Consider the following 16,842-nt stretch of genomic DNA (forward strand, 5'->3'; position numbering starts at 1 on the left):
AGTTTTCTGAGTAAATGAAAAAAGAAATTGAAATATGATGTGTAAAACGGAAGGGACGAATGAAAAGCCAGCATGAAAATTCACTGGTGAGAAATGTGACACAAACTTCCGCTCGACGCGTTGTCCCTGCTAATTTTTTATTCGTCGTCCTGGCAGTGACCCGAGAATTGTCAGATACTTTTTTTCACATGATATATGTCTTATTATCACCTTTTAGGGCTTTTTTTTGTCATGATCTATTTTTTTTTATTTAGTGTTGAATTTAGTTACATTCAGTAAAAAAAAAAAAAACCTCAGTAAATTCGTAAGCATTGTCAAAAATTTTGGATGAATTTTTGTCTATCGCGAGTATACACCGATGAAACATCGGACAATTGAATCCCTAGGGTGTCATCTAAGGATCACAACAATAGTGTACCAGCAAACTGAACTCACAGGCAGAAAACCTAAAGATCCAACAACGAATAAAACAACAAGTATGTTGAATTGCAGGGACTACTCAAGCTATAATACCCAAGGGTTCGATGATACGAAATGGAAAATATATAAACATCTCTTTTTCTCTTTCTTTTTTTTCGCAAGCAATATTACCTCAATGTATGAGATAACTTGTGTATTACCTTTAATTTTAACTACTCACTGAAAAATCAGGCGTGATTACGGGTTTTATTAAAATCCGAATTCACTCCGTCACTCGGAGTTCCGGACTTTTAGAAAAAATCACTCCGCATTCGGAGTAAATAGAGAGTTTGTTTTTCCAGCGAAGTAATTTCCGAGTGACCTAGGTTTTTTTTTTAATCCGCGACCTCTCCAATTTGTTGTTTTCATATTAAAATATACTCCCTTCAGGTGTTAATTTCGCTCTGAACCTGAGTTTTTATTTTAAAATAAACTCCACTTTGGAGTGAATTTTACTCCAACGAGTCCCTGATTTAAAAAAAAACGATTCGAAACGATTTTATAACAGGGCTATGCTGTTACTCTGGTCGTCCTTAAATTACCTTTTTAAGGGCGCCACTGGAAGTGATAACGGCCTCCCAGAACCGGATCTTAGATCATCAGGGTCGGTGTAATTTTATTTAATTGTAAGAGAAGGATGAGGAAGGATAACTTATAATAATTTACTATTTCAATTCACCAATTAAACCTTTTTATTTTCTCATGACCTAATTGACCTTTATAATTTTAACTTCACTTATAACCTTTTTATAAACCTTATTTTATACCTTTTTAAACCTTATAACTTCTTACATAAACCTTATAACATTAAACCTTATAAACCTTAGAACCTTATGACCTTATAACATTAAACCTTATGACATTAATTGACCTTAACATAAAACCTTATAACCTTTATAACTTCATTAAACCTTATAACCTTTTATTTATTTACCCGCAATAATTTTTATTAATAAAACCAGCCAACTACCTTTGGCGTTACCACACACTCCCACTCTGGTTAAAAATCGCTTAACCTTCGCGACACTTAATTACTAAATTAGCCAACTACCTTTGGCATTTCCACACACTCACACACACAATGATTAAAAATCGCTTAACCTTCGCGACACTTAATTACTAAATTAGCCAACTACCTTTGGCATTTCCACACACTCACACATACAATGATTAAAAATCGCTTAACCTTCGCGATACTTAATTACTAAATTAGCCAACTACCTTTGGCATTTCCACACACTCACACACACAATGATTAAAAATCGCTTAACCTTCGCGATACTTAATTACTAATATTTTTCCTTAACTTCTTATTTATTTCACTCACTCGGTCCCCTGGACTTATTTTACACACACTTCTTAAATTAATTTTCCGCAATTAATAATTTAATTAATTTAGAGAATTATATAATTTTTAATTAATTTATTAATTGATTTTCCTTTCCTATTTTATTGAGTATTATTTCCTTTCAATTTCTTATCACTTATTTTAATATCACAACCTTCACTCATTAATTTAATAACGCGTTACTTCATGTACTTTTATCACCGCGATAATTACTCTTATTTTAATTCTGCCTTTTTCTTAATTAATTATAATTTCTTTAATTACGTAAATTCTCCTAATTAATTTTACGACGCCTTCGACTACGGACTTCTCTTATTTTCCCGAGACAATTTTAATTGATTTTCTTAATTTATTATTTTTATTAAATTTTATTTATAAGTAATTAATAATTGACTAGCGTCTATGACTAGATTCGACTGTTCCGGTGCGCGCGTCACTCGACCCACCTGGAAACTTCTAGAAGAATTCCGGCTACCTGCCTGGAAATATTTTATACACGCAATGGCTCCGGCTACCGGCCTGGAGTTAATTAATTACTAAAATCTTATAATTATATCCAAATTTAATTTATTAATTCACTTTTGCAATTAATTTAATTCGCGAGGATTTTCTTTAGGCGCGACGATATTAACGTATGCCAAGTATTTAATAAAATTTTCCGGCTTCCCGCCTGGAATAAATTTTATAAATACCTCTCCAGTAAAAATCTCCAGATCTTTCCGTCGTGTCTCTGTCCGGGTTTTGTCTGATTAATTTCCTTGTTCTCGTAATTGTCTGGTCTAATTTTTGGTTCCGTCTCTCTCTCTGTTTTTACTTTCTCTCTCTCTCTCCTTTCTTTCTTTCTCCTCACTCTCCTTTAACCTGTTACAATCAGACGCAATCAGTAAAGTTTTTATATAAAATACCGGCTAACTGCCTGGTATTTGTTATTAATAATCAAGATTTTCATCGCTTGGTTCCACAATAAACTCAAGCTAATAATTAATTAATTACCTGTTAATTAAATTAACAGCGTCTGTTATGGCGTCGGTTGTCTCGTCACTTTGTCTCCACCTCTCTATTCGGACGTCCCGATGGTTAATGCCCGATTCTCGTTCCGGTCCCCGTTTTTAATTGCTCGCTCACTCTTGACTATAGTTGTCCTTTTTCCACTCCTACTTAACTCTAGGTGGGGTCGACGGTCGAGCAAGTGAAATTTCCATTTCCGGACGACTAGTCGCTACCTACCCGGAATACCCGAAGTGGTAATATCGCATGACCGACAGTGCGCATAATAGATTTTATTTAAATTGACTTGAACGCGGTAAATACAAATTTACCCCGTTACAATTTGCATTGTTAAATGTCCATAAGAAGGATGATTCAAAAGCATTAAGGACGTCCCACCAAAATCACTTTTCTTACCATCTTCCTGACATTTAGAATACACATACCTTTAAGTATCCTTTATGCGTAGAAATTTTGCAAAATAGCCCTTGCAGTACTAAATTTGTAATTATTGACTATTTAAACTTGAATATTTAACATGTGAACCCTACCCCGATTAGTGTGTTAGCACACGTTTTCATGAATAAAAATAGAAATTTTCTTACGATTGTTTTAAAAAACTGAAAGACACGCGTAAAAAAATATGTAGTTCAATTTACTAAAAATGAAGTTCCATCTACTACACTGACTAGTAATATATAGGAGAACTACGAGTTTAGTCACAGTTACTAGTATACTGTGGTACATAACCTGTAGTACCATTTACTACATTGAGTAGTAATAAGAACTTTCATTAAATAACCACTGTGGTTCTTTTTACTCCACACAATAGTTGAATATATTTTATTCCTAATGTATTAATTAAATATCTGTTAGTTAACGATCATAAGTTTTTATGATATCGAAAAAGTTATAAAAATATAAAAATTTATCTTACATTCTTCGGACTTACAGTTTATCAAATTGAAATGATATAAAAATGAATTTATTAATTAATAACTTAAAATAATAAGGACTCAAATTTTAAAAGCCGACTTTTTACCAATACCTAATAAGGATAATTTTAAAAATATATATATAATCTATGAATTCTCGTATGAGCATAAACTTAGAATAATTAAGTACTAATTTTTATTAACAGAAAATATAAAAAACATCGTTTTAAAAGTTATAATTCCCATGAATCGCAAATACTCAATAAGCAATGGTTTTAAAAATTGCGTTTATTTATAACAAATGTATCCCTCATTCCTAATTATATATATTATTATTTATAATATTTTATTCACTACTGGAAAAAATTAAAGGATCAAAAAAAACATTCCAAATTTTTGGGTGATTTTCAACACAGGCCGTAACTTCGAGAGCAATGGTTGTACAAGAGTTTAAAAAAAAAGAAACTTGTAGCTCCAAGTGTCTACTTTTTGGATTAGAACTTCAAAAATTTTTAGCGTCAGCAGTTTTTGAGTAATCTTAGAAAAACCAGCGACAAAGAAATTTTCAAATTTTTTTTACTTTTTTAACTTCCCGCTAAGACAATCGACGATTTTCAAAAATTTCGGGAAGTTATTGTTTTCACCCCGATTTTCGAAAATCGAGCTTTCATCAGATGTCGACGTTTTGAGGTCCTAGGAAGCTATTCTGACTATTTTCAGAATGATGTCCGAGTGTGTGTATGTATGTGCGCGCGTGTGTGTGTGTGTGTGTGTGTGTGTGTGTGTGTGTGTGTGTGTGTGTGTGTGTGTGTGTATGTATGTAAACTCTTTGTAACTTTTGAACTAATGAATCGATTTGGATGGTTGAGGTGGCAATCGAAAAAGCTTGTTGGCCATCAACTTTCCTAAAAATTTCAGATCATTTGATCAAATAGACTCGAAAATATTTGCGAATTACGAAAAAAAATAATTTTTTTTTTAGTTTTTTATTGATTCCTCAAAAACGACTTATACGATCGACTTCAAAATCTAATCAACTCTAGTACTCAATAAAACGCGTCGATTGCCACCTCAAACATCAAAATCGGATAATTCGTTCGAGAGTTATCGCGGGAGAAAGAAATGGTGAAAAACGGTTTTTTCAAAATATTTTCGAAACGACTGACGCGATCGATTTCAAATTTTTATCAGCTCTAGTACTCAATAAAACGCGCCGATTGCCACGTCAACTATCAAAATCGATTGATTAGTTCAAAAGATATCGGCGGTGAAAAGTTGAAAAAATAACATTTTATGTTATTTTTTCCGGATAAATCATAGTATAACGTACTAAAATGTGCCTGATATCATACTCATCTTTTTTATGGTTTCTTTTGATCATATAATGTCATCGAACTTGGTTTTTAGTTTAAATCATATTATCAACAAAAAAATCGATAAAACGTAGTTTTTAATATTTTTATCAGATATTTCATATTTTATTGTTTCTTACATGAGTCAAAACTTATTTAAATCTTGATTTTGATCCCTGACATTGATTTCTGCCTCAATACACTTATTTTACTGAACATAATCAGGAACTAAATTTTAAAAACCGCTTCATTGATGATTTTCGATTCTTAAATTTTTAAACTTCAGCATAACAGGTAACTTGTTAGAGCTTGAACAGATCGTTAAAAACCAATTGCATGTGATTGCATTTTTGAGCTTGAAGAGCTCGAAAATATATCTACACTAATGTTTTCGAGCTCTTCGAGGTCGAAAACAGCGGGAAGTTTTGGGGCTGGCCCGCAGGGTCAACCAACGCCCAGATTTTTTTTTACGAAGTTACAGCCTTGCAAAAATCATTAAAAATTTCTAAAATTTTTTTGTTCCTTTAATTTATGGTATGAGTGTATTAGAACAATTCTATGTTAAATAACACTCCTCAGTCACCCGGGGCCATGTCAGAGGCCACCTAGATCACATTTCATTTGAATTTAGATCACAGTTGGGTAGTTCCTCCCCTCCAAAATGAACATATTGCTCGGGGACTTAGGTCCTGGCCATTACTTAGAGTGGACTGATGACGCTTAGCGAGGTCCCTACTCTAGCACCAGGATTCATTACAATCTATGTAAGTTGGCCTAACGATAAATTTATCATATCTAGTCATTGTATATATTTGAGTTCAAGCAATCGGGACATTATCCACGTATTAAACTAACTAATTGAATATTCTATTACTCTACATTTATAATTTTAAATTTGACTGAAAAATTTTTCTTGTGATAAATTTCTTTTGAGAATATTCTGGTCTGTGTAAATTGGTTTGTAAAACCATAAGTGAAATTCTTAAGTGTGGTGTTGTGAGCAGTGTTCGACAGCAAACAGCCCAAAGGAACTTGATCAATCCACGGGGAAAAGTTTACCATCGAGCCCAGGGTGTTCAACGATGCATCGACAACCTATTCCTTTAGTACGTCGTACATAATTAAACCAGATAAGATTACTAAAAATTTTTTATCTACATATATTTACACTTGATAATATTCTATCTCTTTAACGTGACACTAACTTAATACTCAATGTGTTTTCCCGTGTCCAATAAATATTTGTGCGTATACTTTATACATTTGTCGCTGGACGCCCAGTTCATTAATTAATTATATATTGAAATTTAAAATAAAGGAGAAACTTTGTAGTTATTTGGAAACTTTGGTTAAATAAAGTGTAAATCTTATTGTATTTCGTATTAAATTTAATTATCACCAGTGTCCCGTAAATTAAGCATATTTCAGCCGCGTGTCCGGTCAGGACGAGTCTACCTACACCAAGGGATCTATTTTCCCGTTTTCCGAACCAGCAAGAAAATAATTGTAATTTATATTTATATTAATAATTTAAATTTAATTAATTAATTTATTTGGGAAAATTTCATTAACTGTGGTTCGTGGCTATTGGACACAAAGTAGCCAGGGCCCACCGTTATAGGATCGATTTTTTTTTCTTAGCTGTGGTCCATCCGCAAGCACCTAATTAGCACATTATTCCTTTAGCTTAATAGTGGTGGAGAAACCCGGGAAAAAAAGTTCTTATATGATCATATATAAATCGTATAAAAGTGACTCATATAAAATTATATAAAGTTTTATAATGAAATTGGTCCTATAAAAACTTATATGACTTTATAAAATCATATAAAATCCTATAATATCATATAAAGTCTTATATAATCATATAAAGATATGTATACCCGGAAAAAATGGATTTGTCTGATAACTTAAATATGATTAGATCTAAAAATTGGCAGGATCCGATGACGTGTAATTATATATAATCATGCATGAATGAATTTAAATAAAAAAATATTTACTGTCGGTTAACTGCTATTTTGCTCAGGGGTCACCCATCCAACTAATGTACTACCTCAATGCTATTCAACTTTGAATATCATGCGTCCGTCGTTTGCTTCTCTGGCCTGCTTTACACTTATAAGTATCACAATCCATGACATATTACTTAAATCAAATAATCAAATTGATACATCCTACATGAATACTGCACCAAATATGATCAAATTTCAACACATATGTATTTTATATAAAATTGTACGTTGTTTTAAGATAACCTGCTTATAAGACCATAGAAATTTATGTATAAAAATCATGAAACTATATAAACTTTTATATAATCATATATGATTTTATATAACCTTATTAAACTCTTTTGTAATTATACAAATTTATTTATAACTTTATATAAAATCACATTAATTTTTATGAATTATCTGAATTCTTATAAGAATTTTATAAAGTCATATAAGATTTCATATGATCATATATGCTCTTACATAATCATATATAACTTTATATATGTTATAATATTTGATCTGGTAATGTTATAAACTCATATATAACCTTATAAAAAATCACATCAACTTTTATAAAATTATATAAATTCTTATAAGAATTTTATAAGATCATATGAGCTTTTATATGATCATATATGATTATATAAAAGCATATGAAACTTTTTCTGGTAATGTTATAAAGTAATATATAATTTTATATGAAATCACATCAATTTTTATAAAATCCTCATAAAACTATATAAATTGTTATAAGATTTTCATACGATCATATGAAGTGTTATATGATCATATATGATTTTATATAAGCATATAAAATTTTATCGAGTAATTTAATAAAGTTATATATACCTTTATATAAAATTATATCAATTTTCATCAAGTCCTTACAAGAGTATGTGAATTCTTATAAAAATTTTATAAGATCATATCAGCTTTTATGTAATCATATATGATTTTTATATATTTCTTATATGATCATATATAAATTGTATATGAATATATATGTTTATATATGATCATATAAAAACTTTTTTTCCCGGGAAGTTCTTTTCGAGCGCCAGGAATATTCATTGATCTTTCCTTCCTTATGAAACTTATAGGATGGACTTTTACATGATATTTACATTTTTCTTGCAAGCACCTAATCAGCACTTAATTATAGATCTATTCATTATACGTACAGATAATTCACTTAAAATCTAAGAGACGTATGCTACTGCTTTTAATTTCAGGAATTTGAATTTTTTGTTTCTTTGCTTTCTCATTTATATAGGTAAATTTTTTTTGAAGCACCTAATCAGTACCTAATTACCAATGCTTGTTTGATCTCGATTTTGTGCTGGAATTATTATTAACGATACCTGATTTTTGCAAGCTTGTTTCTGCAAATAGTAACTTTAATTTATATTCGTCCAAAATTAAACTATCTTTACTATTTAGCACTTAATTAGTACCTAACTGTCCAACCGTTTTATTTTTTATTCACTGTTTATTTTTATTGTGTTGCTAGCATAACGTTACGCTAGCAACGCAACATAAAGGGATCGATTGCGGTGCAAATTAAAGAGCACTTACTTTATGAATTCTACACTTAATTAGCACCGAAAAATCACCTAATTTTGGCATTTTCAAAATGCAATTTTCGGACTTTGCGTTGCTAGCGTCACAGAGCTCTGTTTTCGGCCAATGACTATCACTTGCGATAATTTTATTGAAAAAAAAAAATATATTCTGGCCGAAAACAGTCCGAAAAAAGGCCGATTCATTCGTCGGCAAAATATCGGCCGAATTTCAGCCTTTGTAAGGACCCATACAAAGAATGGTGATCGGTCGATCATTAGGCCTATGATAGCCGTTCGGTTCACGAGCATCGACTGAGAATCGGAATTCGTTATTGGAGCAAGACTCGCTGGGCATCGGATGTTAACATCAGCCTAAGACTGCCGATTGAGCATCGGCCGAGGGTATTAATAGAATATTGGCCGAGGAATGTAACAAAGCATCGGCCGAGGATAGTATACGAGGATTATCCTATTTTACACTGAGAAAATAATTTTTTTCTAACAACTAATTTTCGTCATAATGAAATATATTAGTTAGCTTTAGAGAATGAGTTATTAACAGTGATTAAGTATTATTTTAAAATGATGGAATATTGATTTAACAATTAAATAAAAGCATATTTAGACAAATAATTTATTTCCTTGACACGTACTTTTTTTTATAATATGACAAAAATGTTCAGGGAAACATTAATATTCAACATTAATGGCATAGTGTAATACAGAATATTATTAACTCTATATTACTATCAAAAATGGGTTATCGTCACTCTGCTGATTTACAGCAGGTAACCCGTCCCGTAAATGCTTCAAGTTGGGAGTATAATAATTCTGAAATAAATTTCTTAGCAGGGGCACTACAACTGGTGGGCGCGATATAGTGGCAAGCACCGCACTACTCCCGTTGCTGCTGTTTAGCACTATATAACTTCTTAACTCAATAATCATCAATTTTCAATATATATTTATTAACCTCGACCAAGTATATATATCTATTCTAAATGAATACATTTTTTTGTGTTTAAGTAATATTTATTAGAGTTAATATAATAATATTTTGCTTTAATATTTGGATTTGTTGGCACTATAAAATAGTTCATTTGTCTATTAAATAAATATTTTCTTAACTTGATCAAATTATTCTATTATCTTAGAGAGAGTTTGAGATCTATTATCCATGTATTTTTTTAATGCCCGATGTTTTTTTACATGGTCGGACATGATTTTATTACTACAAATTTCTTATTAATAACAACGTTAAATTTATTTTTTGTTATATTCAGTAAGAATTGCTTCTGTCTAACGAAAAGTATATACAGGTAAATAATGCTTAAGAATAGCTGATGTGATATTTAGTGCGCATGCACAAAATAAAATTTATCATATCATCGACCGAGAAACGGCTGATGATCCCATTTCATTGTTATGAATATAGTTAGGTGACCGATGGTGTACCAGCCATAGGCTGATAATAGAGCACCGACGCTCGAGCGAACATTGATAGCCGAGCCTTGGTCGATCGTAGATTTTTTTTCGAGCATCGGTTACTTCGCATGGGAAGAATAAAAATTTTTCGGCTTATCTAATAACATTACAAATTTTTCGGCCAATTTTCGGCCTCTTTCGATACAATTTTATAGTTTCGGCGTGATTTCGGCCAAATTGAAATGTTTCAGCATATTTTCGGCCAAATATTTCCAGCTGAGTAGGGTAAATACACCAATAGATGGACACCCTCCAATAGATGGGCGAATATTATTTTAATAACCAATTCCATAAAATCTAGGAATGAAAATGTAACATAATTAATTTTTTTAACTATATATTAGGGTGGGCCGAAAAAAAAGAACTAATTTTTTTTTCTTTAGTTACCGTAAAAATATCGTTAAAAATAATGGAAAAAAAAATCTGATAAAGTTTGAGCTCTTAACATTAATATTAAGAGGTGACGCTTCGTGATTTTTGATTTCCCGTTTAGATAACATGGAAAAAAAAAATTTTAATGCCAAGCTCTTAAAATCGATCAGAACACAATTTTTTAAGGAGCTTGGCATTAAAATGAATATAACTAGAAAAAAATGCAGAATTTAAAAAAAAATTTTATCAATGATAATTTATAGGAAATAAAATTGTCTACAAAAAAGATTCCATGACGTTTTTTAATAAGTCCGATAGTTTCGCCGGAAAAGTAAAAAGATCTCGAAATTTACTCTAATTTGCCTTCAAGCTCCAATTACTTTTGAACAGATGGATTTATCGAAAAATGATAAAAGAGTTTTTTTGTAGATCGTGAAATTCCCTACAAAATGTATGCTGGGCTTATTCGTACAATGTGGCATTGCCGAGGTAAAAAATTCCAAACTAAAAAAATTTTTTTTTCGTGTTATTTAAATGGGAAATCAAAAATCACGGAGCGCCACCTCTTTATATTAATATTAAGAGCTCAAACTTTACTATAATTTTTCTTTCATCATCTTTAACGATATTTTCACGGTAACTAAAGAAAAAAAAATTAGTTCTTTTTTTGGCCCACCCTACTATATATATTTCTGATGCTAGAAAATAATTTTTTTTTTATTTAATATATGTTATAATCGTAAAAAAATTATTTTCATTCAACATGACGACGTTTTGCTTCAAAAGCGCCACCACTACTAAGCATGTGACGGATAACCGCTAAACTATATTTGTTATAACTAATGTAAATAAATAATATATTAAGATATGTTCATATGATTATGTTCGTATTTCATTAACAATTTTATTAATTTAATAATTAACTAATAAAATCAAGAAAATTAAGAAAAAATTTGCCGATCATCTATTGGAGTTAAATTTTTAACCTTAACCCAATAGATGAACATTGGATTTATCTGGTAAATTTTCACTTTTTTTTTTTATAACATTTAAATAAAATGTAAGTAAAACAATTAATGATTTATAAATATTTATAAATCATTAATTGATATTACGTAATATATTATCATATATTTTGCATTACCTAGTTTCAAAGAGTGAGAAATTTTTAAAGATGATAATAAAAATACCACATATATTTTGAAAATTATTATCTCACATTTGTTTTTTAATTAATTGTATTAAACACAAGCTGTTAAATGAAAAATTTAATAATTCTTTATATACATAATAAGATGAAAATATCATTTACAAGAAGCGTCCATCTACCGGTATTAGCTGTCCATCTACTGGAGATTTAGACTTTTCCTTAAATTTTCCTTTTTCGTAATCAACCACTAAGTTGTACAAAATTTTAATTATTTTTTTCTAGTTAATTAAACATTTTTGCATAAGTATAATTCATTTTATTACATCTTATTTATATTTTATTACTTTATTTTGATTGAAAAACATGAGAGTCTGCTTGACCGTCCATCTATTGGTGCGTTTACCCGAATTATAAGATAAGTATGGAAAATTCTTGTCTATGCAAGAAAAATTACTATTTGAACTTTAAAAATTGTAACTGATACTTAGATAATTGACGACACGTTGTATAAAATTTATAATTCGGAATGTTAAAATTCCCCATATTGACAACCGGGTTCCGAGATATAATTTCTAATACTAATTTTTAAAGTTTATATTTTTCCGTGTAGAATATTTGAAACGCAAGTGTTTAAATGTTTTGCTTACAATTTCATGAGGCTGATTTACTATACATAAAATGATATTCCAACTTTTATAACCATTTAGATATACTTAATTTCTTTTCTAAATAGTAAACTGAGTATTATCATGTAGTTGTAGAATTAATTCTTAATTACAAACATAATTGCATTGTTTCATTTCATTTGAAATAGTAAAATCTATCAAATTAAGTTAAAACCCCCTATACCCGCTCAATACCATTAGTCGCCCACTTTAACTGTTAAGGTGTTTTTTTATAATTTCTATAAAAAAAAATTACAACTAAAAATATTATTATTGATAAATAATTATTTGTGAATCTAAATATATCGAACTATGATGTATCAAATTATTGTATTATAGATTATAAATTTAAATTTAATGACTGTTTTCAAAATCGCGCTCAGCTGAGCATTTTTACTTTAACGTTCATTCGTTAGATGAAAATTTAATCATTAAATTTAGGTTACGTCAAATTTTTTAAGAATTGTTATAACTATATCTTATTAAATACATTTTTTAAATTCATGAAATTTTGGATTATAAAAGAATAAAGTAGTATAATTTATAAATTATTTGTCCAAATCAATAAACTTACCATAGTTTAATTGATATTGTCCTTGAGTGACTATAGGGCCATGTGTTGATCGAGTAATGGTACATCAAAACTTTTAGTAAGCAACTATGGGTAGGGAAGACTGGGGCACGGGGGCCCCTTTAGCCAGTAATTATTTTTTATGGCTTTTAATCTATAGATCAATCTAATTTGGTCCTCTCTTAAGCAAATCCATTAAGATTTTACCAAAACTCAAAAAAAAAACATTTTTTTTTTCTGGGGCACGAAGGCCACTCTCCAAAAAAAGCTTTAAAAAAATTTTTTTTTTCTTATTGAAAACAAAAAGATTTTAAGCACAAATAGACTATTTCCGTACCATTAGAAAGCCATGAACTTCAAATATATTAAAAAAAATTTTATTTAGCTGATATAACGAGTTTTATCGAAATTTTTTGATATTAACCACAATATAATCTATTGACCTAAAAGAGCTTTAATCAATAAATTTTTCAAACTCATTTTAGTTTAGAAAAAAAAAATTTTTTTCTGTAGCAAATTTTCTTTCAGGTGGTCCATTATACCCCAGACATGGAAATCAGCCTAAAATATTTTTAAAACATCAGAGGTATCATGATTTGATCGAAAATGAAAAAAAAATTTTTACCAAATTTTTAAGGGGGGCCGCCGTGCCCCAGGGGGTCTCAGCACCCCGGTCTCCCCTACACTCAAGGACCTTATTTAAAAAATGAATAATAATTAAATATCAACATTATTCTACAAACTAAAATTTGATTCTAATACTCGAAACTTCAAAAAATAACTATAAAAAAAAAAATATGGTTTTTCATTTTATTTATTGATTGATTTATATTGAGTGATTTAATCTCACTCCAATGAAAAGTAAGTGGGTATAGGGGGTATTACCTTATTGCAATTAATTCAATACTGTTCATTCATGCACTGAAAAAAAGATTTATTTGAGCCGATTAAGATTTATTTGAGCCAAAGATATCGTACATTTGGATATGGACAAATAAACATTTAATTGTTAGAAAGATATAATATATTTTAGTAGTTTCATTGCGTTAAATAAGTGATTAATTTGTGGTAAAAAAATGATCTCATTTCTACAAATAAATAAGGGCCTCAAATATATGTATAGTAACGCCGAATTTTAGGTTATTTGTCACAAATTTAATAGTTTTACCACAAATATATCAATTACTTACCACAAATAAATAATATATTTCCGTCAAATTATAAAATTATTTGAATCAACTGTCATATTTAGTTGTACCAAATACATTTATTTGTCATTAAGAAATATTTTTAAAAAAGCCACAAATAAATTGATTTATTTGGGACAAATATTTCTTTCCTCCAGTGTATGAACAGCTTTCATCTATTTTAATACCTTCTATCACACTATTGCATCGGAATATATGATTTAAGTTGCGTAACAACATATCCGCAGATATTTTGTCCACGGATATCTAAGCGTGTCACCTATGATTTAGTCGCTTTGATTTGTCATGTTAAAAAATTTTTACAACATAAATTTTAAATTTTGTTCTTTGATATTAACCCTGATTAAAAGAAACGATTCGAAACGATTTGTAATGTTAAACTTCCATAAGAATGGCGATTCAAAAGTATTCAACGTATTCAAAAGCATTAAAAACTATTTAAAATTTTTTTTTTCTAATCGTTTCAAATCGTTTCTTTTAATAAGAGAACGTTTAGCTTGACAGTTATTAATAAATTTATAGCGGTGACAATATTGTTTCAATATTCAAATATTATATAGCTTACTAAAATAAAAAAAAAAGGAAAAAGAAGCAGGCAATAACATAAACTGTGTGAATGGATGCATACATAACTTTTTGATTAGAGAATTGGAGCCAATGGAATGCAAAGGTCGATAAAATAACTTGTCCTGTTGCTCATAAACGGAAGTGTGTAGAACTAACCGCTGCAAACTTTCCAAAAGTTTGTGACTTTACTATCACGTTGTTTTAGCAATTTGAGAAGTGGCCAAATGGCCCAAATACCTAAGTTTCATGTTCAACTCTTGACTAACAAGTTACATATAGTATTAAATATAAGTATATTATAAAACGAAAATTTACGATATTAATATAAAATTCTGATAAATCTTACATTGTTCAAATGTCCACTTGAATACGTAACGATAGTATCAATGTTCATTTAGAGCTAATACATGAGATAACGTACTGCTATTGTCTACTCGGGTACAAATGCTATCTAGAATGCAGCACGATTTCTGGTTATCTTCCCATTATTCTCTATGTTCATTAAAACGTTTTAAACAGGTTTGCTTTAGATTTTCGACAATATTCCGTAGCGGGAATAGGCTGGTTTGAGAGTGCGAGTTAAATTGGAAACGTAGCTAACAGATATATCTTTTGAAAAGAAACGATTTTCTCAACGATTGTCGCGATCTCTGTTCTCTGAACTTGTACTTGATCTCATCTCAAGGACTCTTGAAAGGTATTCTTTGATCTCAGATACAAATAACTTTGGGTGTAGATAGAAAAGCGCAGATAGAAAAGTTATAACATGACGAAATTGCCATGGGAAATAAATAGTTGATGCAAGCTCATCTCTATTGCTTTATCTAGCTGTGAAGTGGAGAAGTAAATAAAAGAACCACTGAGTCGATGACTCTCGATACGTCAAGAGAAACAAGAGGCCCAACATTTGCGTACATTGTGTACTTTTCAGGTCGACGCTTGAATTGAAAGCCTTTTGCGAAACTGGGTCGCGTCGTTTCCCTTTGTTCTATATGTCAAGAAAAGACGAAACTAATTTTCAGGCTCGCGTGACACCTAGAGGATTGGTGGTTCAGTTATGTTGAGGAGAACAGTGAATAGATTTGCCCTTGTTTTAGTATAGAGTTCATCAAAGTTATAAAAATTTTATTTTATCATGCACTATGAGGAATTGTATAGATGTAAGCTCTTTGTCTTTTCATCTCTTTTAGTTTCCTCCTGACGACGTTGCGCTTTCAATTTGTCTTCGAGTTTACACACACTAAGGTAAATAGGTTATTTTCGCAGTGGATTTTCTGCAGAGTACGATGTATGCTGGCGAGACAAGGAATATGGAAGAAGAAGGATAATACTAGGTAGAGGAGGATGCATAAGAGGTTACGTTATCTCTGTAATTGTGCCAGAAACCCGAGGTGACTCGGCTCTCTACCCTAGCTTTTCCACTTTCAAACCGTATCCGAATGTATATTTTGTTCTTTTACTACTTTAGAGAAATCCTCGACCACTTGGAACCACTTTCGTCCATCCCTATACCTTGCACACGGAGTTGAGCGTAAGATAAGGACAATAGCTGCCAAGTGGTGTATTCTCAACGACTATAATTTAAATCTCTCTCTAGCGTCCTTACAATGAATATACATTTACCTAAGCTTTTCTCTTAATCCGTTTATTTTATCTATAAATTTTCTGTTTAATTATTTTATTTTTAATGAAATATGTTTTTAATAATTTTTTTAAAATGTTAGTAGTACTAAAACAGAAAAAGATAAGAAAAGATAGAAAGAGAAATAGTGAAACAGGGAGAGGGAGAGAGAGAAAGCGAGAAAGGGAAAGAGAGAAAGAAAGGAATAGTCAAGTGTGAGCCTGAGGCAATGGCAGGACTTGAAAACAAGAGTTTCTTACGGTCTTATCACGTGAAAATGTCTTAATCTGTACAAGCTTGAAGAGAAACATGCAATTAAGAGATTACTTCACTCAATTATTAAAAGTATGAAATCTCCATTAAATTAATTTGAATATACTAAATTAAAACTATTTGGATTACAGTAATAAATAATAAAATTGTATAGCTTAAAATTTATTTTTAAAAAATTTATTAATAAATAACGGCTAGATCATTTTTTAGCCGTATTCATATGAAGTTACGTGTGAAAATCCATTCAAATGAACGGCAGTGGTGTTTTGAGTGTTTATGGCATCAGT

The 16,842-nt window shown here is 30.2% G+C and overlaps 1 protein-coding gene across 1 annotated transcript in view; it reads left to right on the forward strand.

The window, feature by feature from the left end:
• Nucleotides 1-6,123: 6,123 nt before the first annotated feature.
• LOC128668271 (uncharacterized) overlaps nt 6,124-16,842 on the forward strand; it is a 32,411-nt gene continuing 21,692 nt past the window's right edge. Inside the window, exon 1 of the mRNA XM_053740876.1 lies at nt 6,124-6,187. The gene's annotated coding sequence lies outside the window, so the exon portion shown is untranslated. The remainder of the gene's footprint in view (nt 6,188-16,842) is intronic.

The sequence above is a fragment of the Microplitis demolitor genome, chromosome 7, assembly GCF_026212275.2.
Source record: "Microplitis demolitor isolate Queensland-Clemson2020A chromosome 7, iyMicDemo2.1a, whole genome shotgun sequence".
NCBI classification, from domain to species: Eukaryota; Metazoa; Arthropoda; class Insecta; order Hymenoptera; family Braconidae; genus Microplitis; species Microplitis demolitor.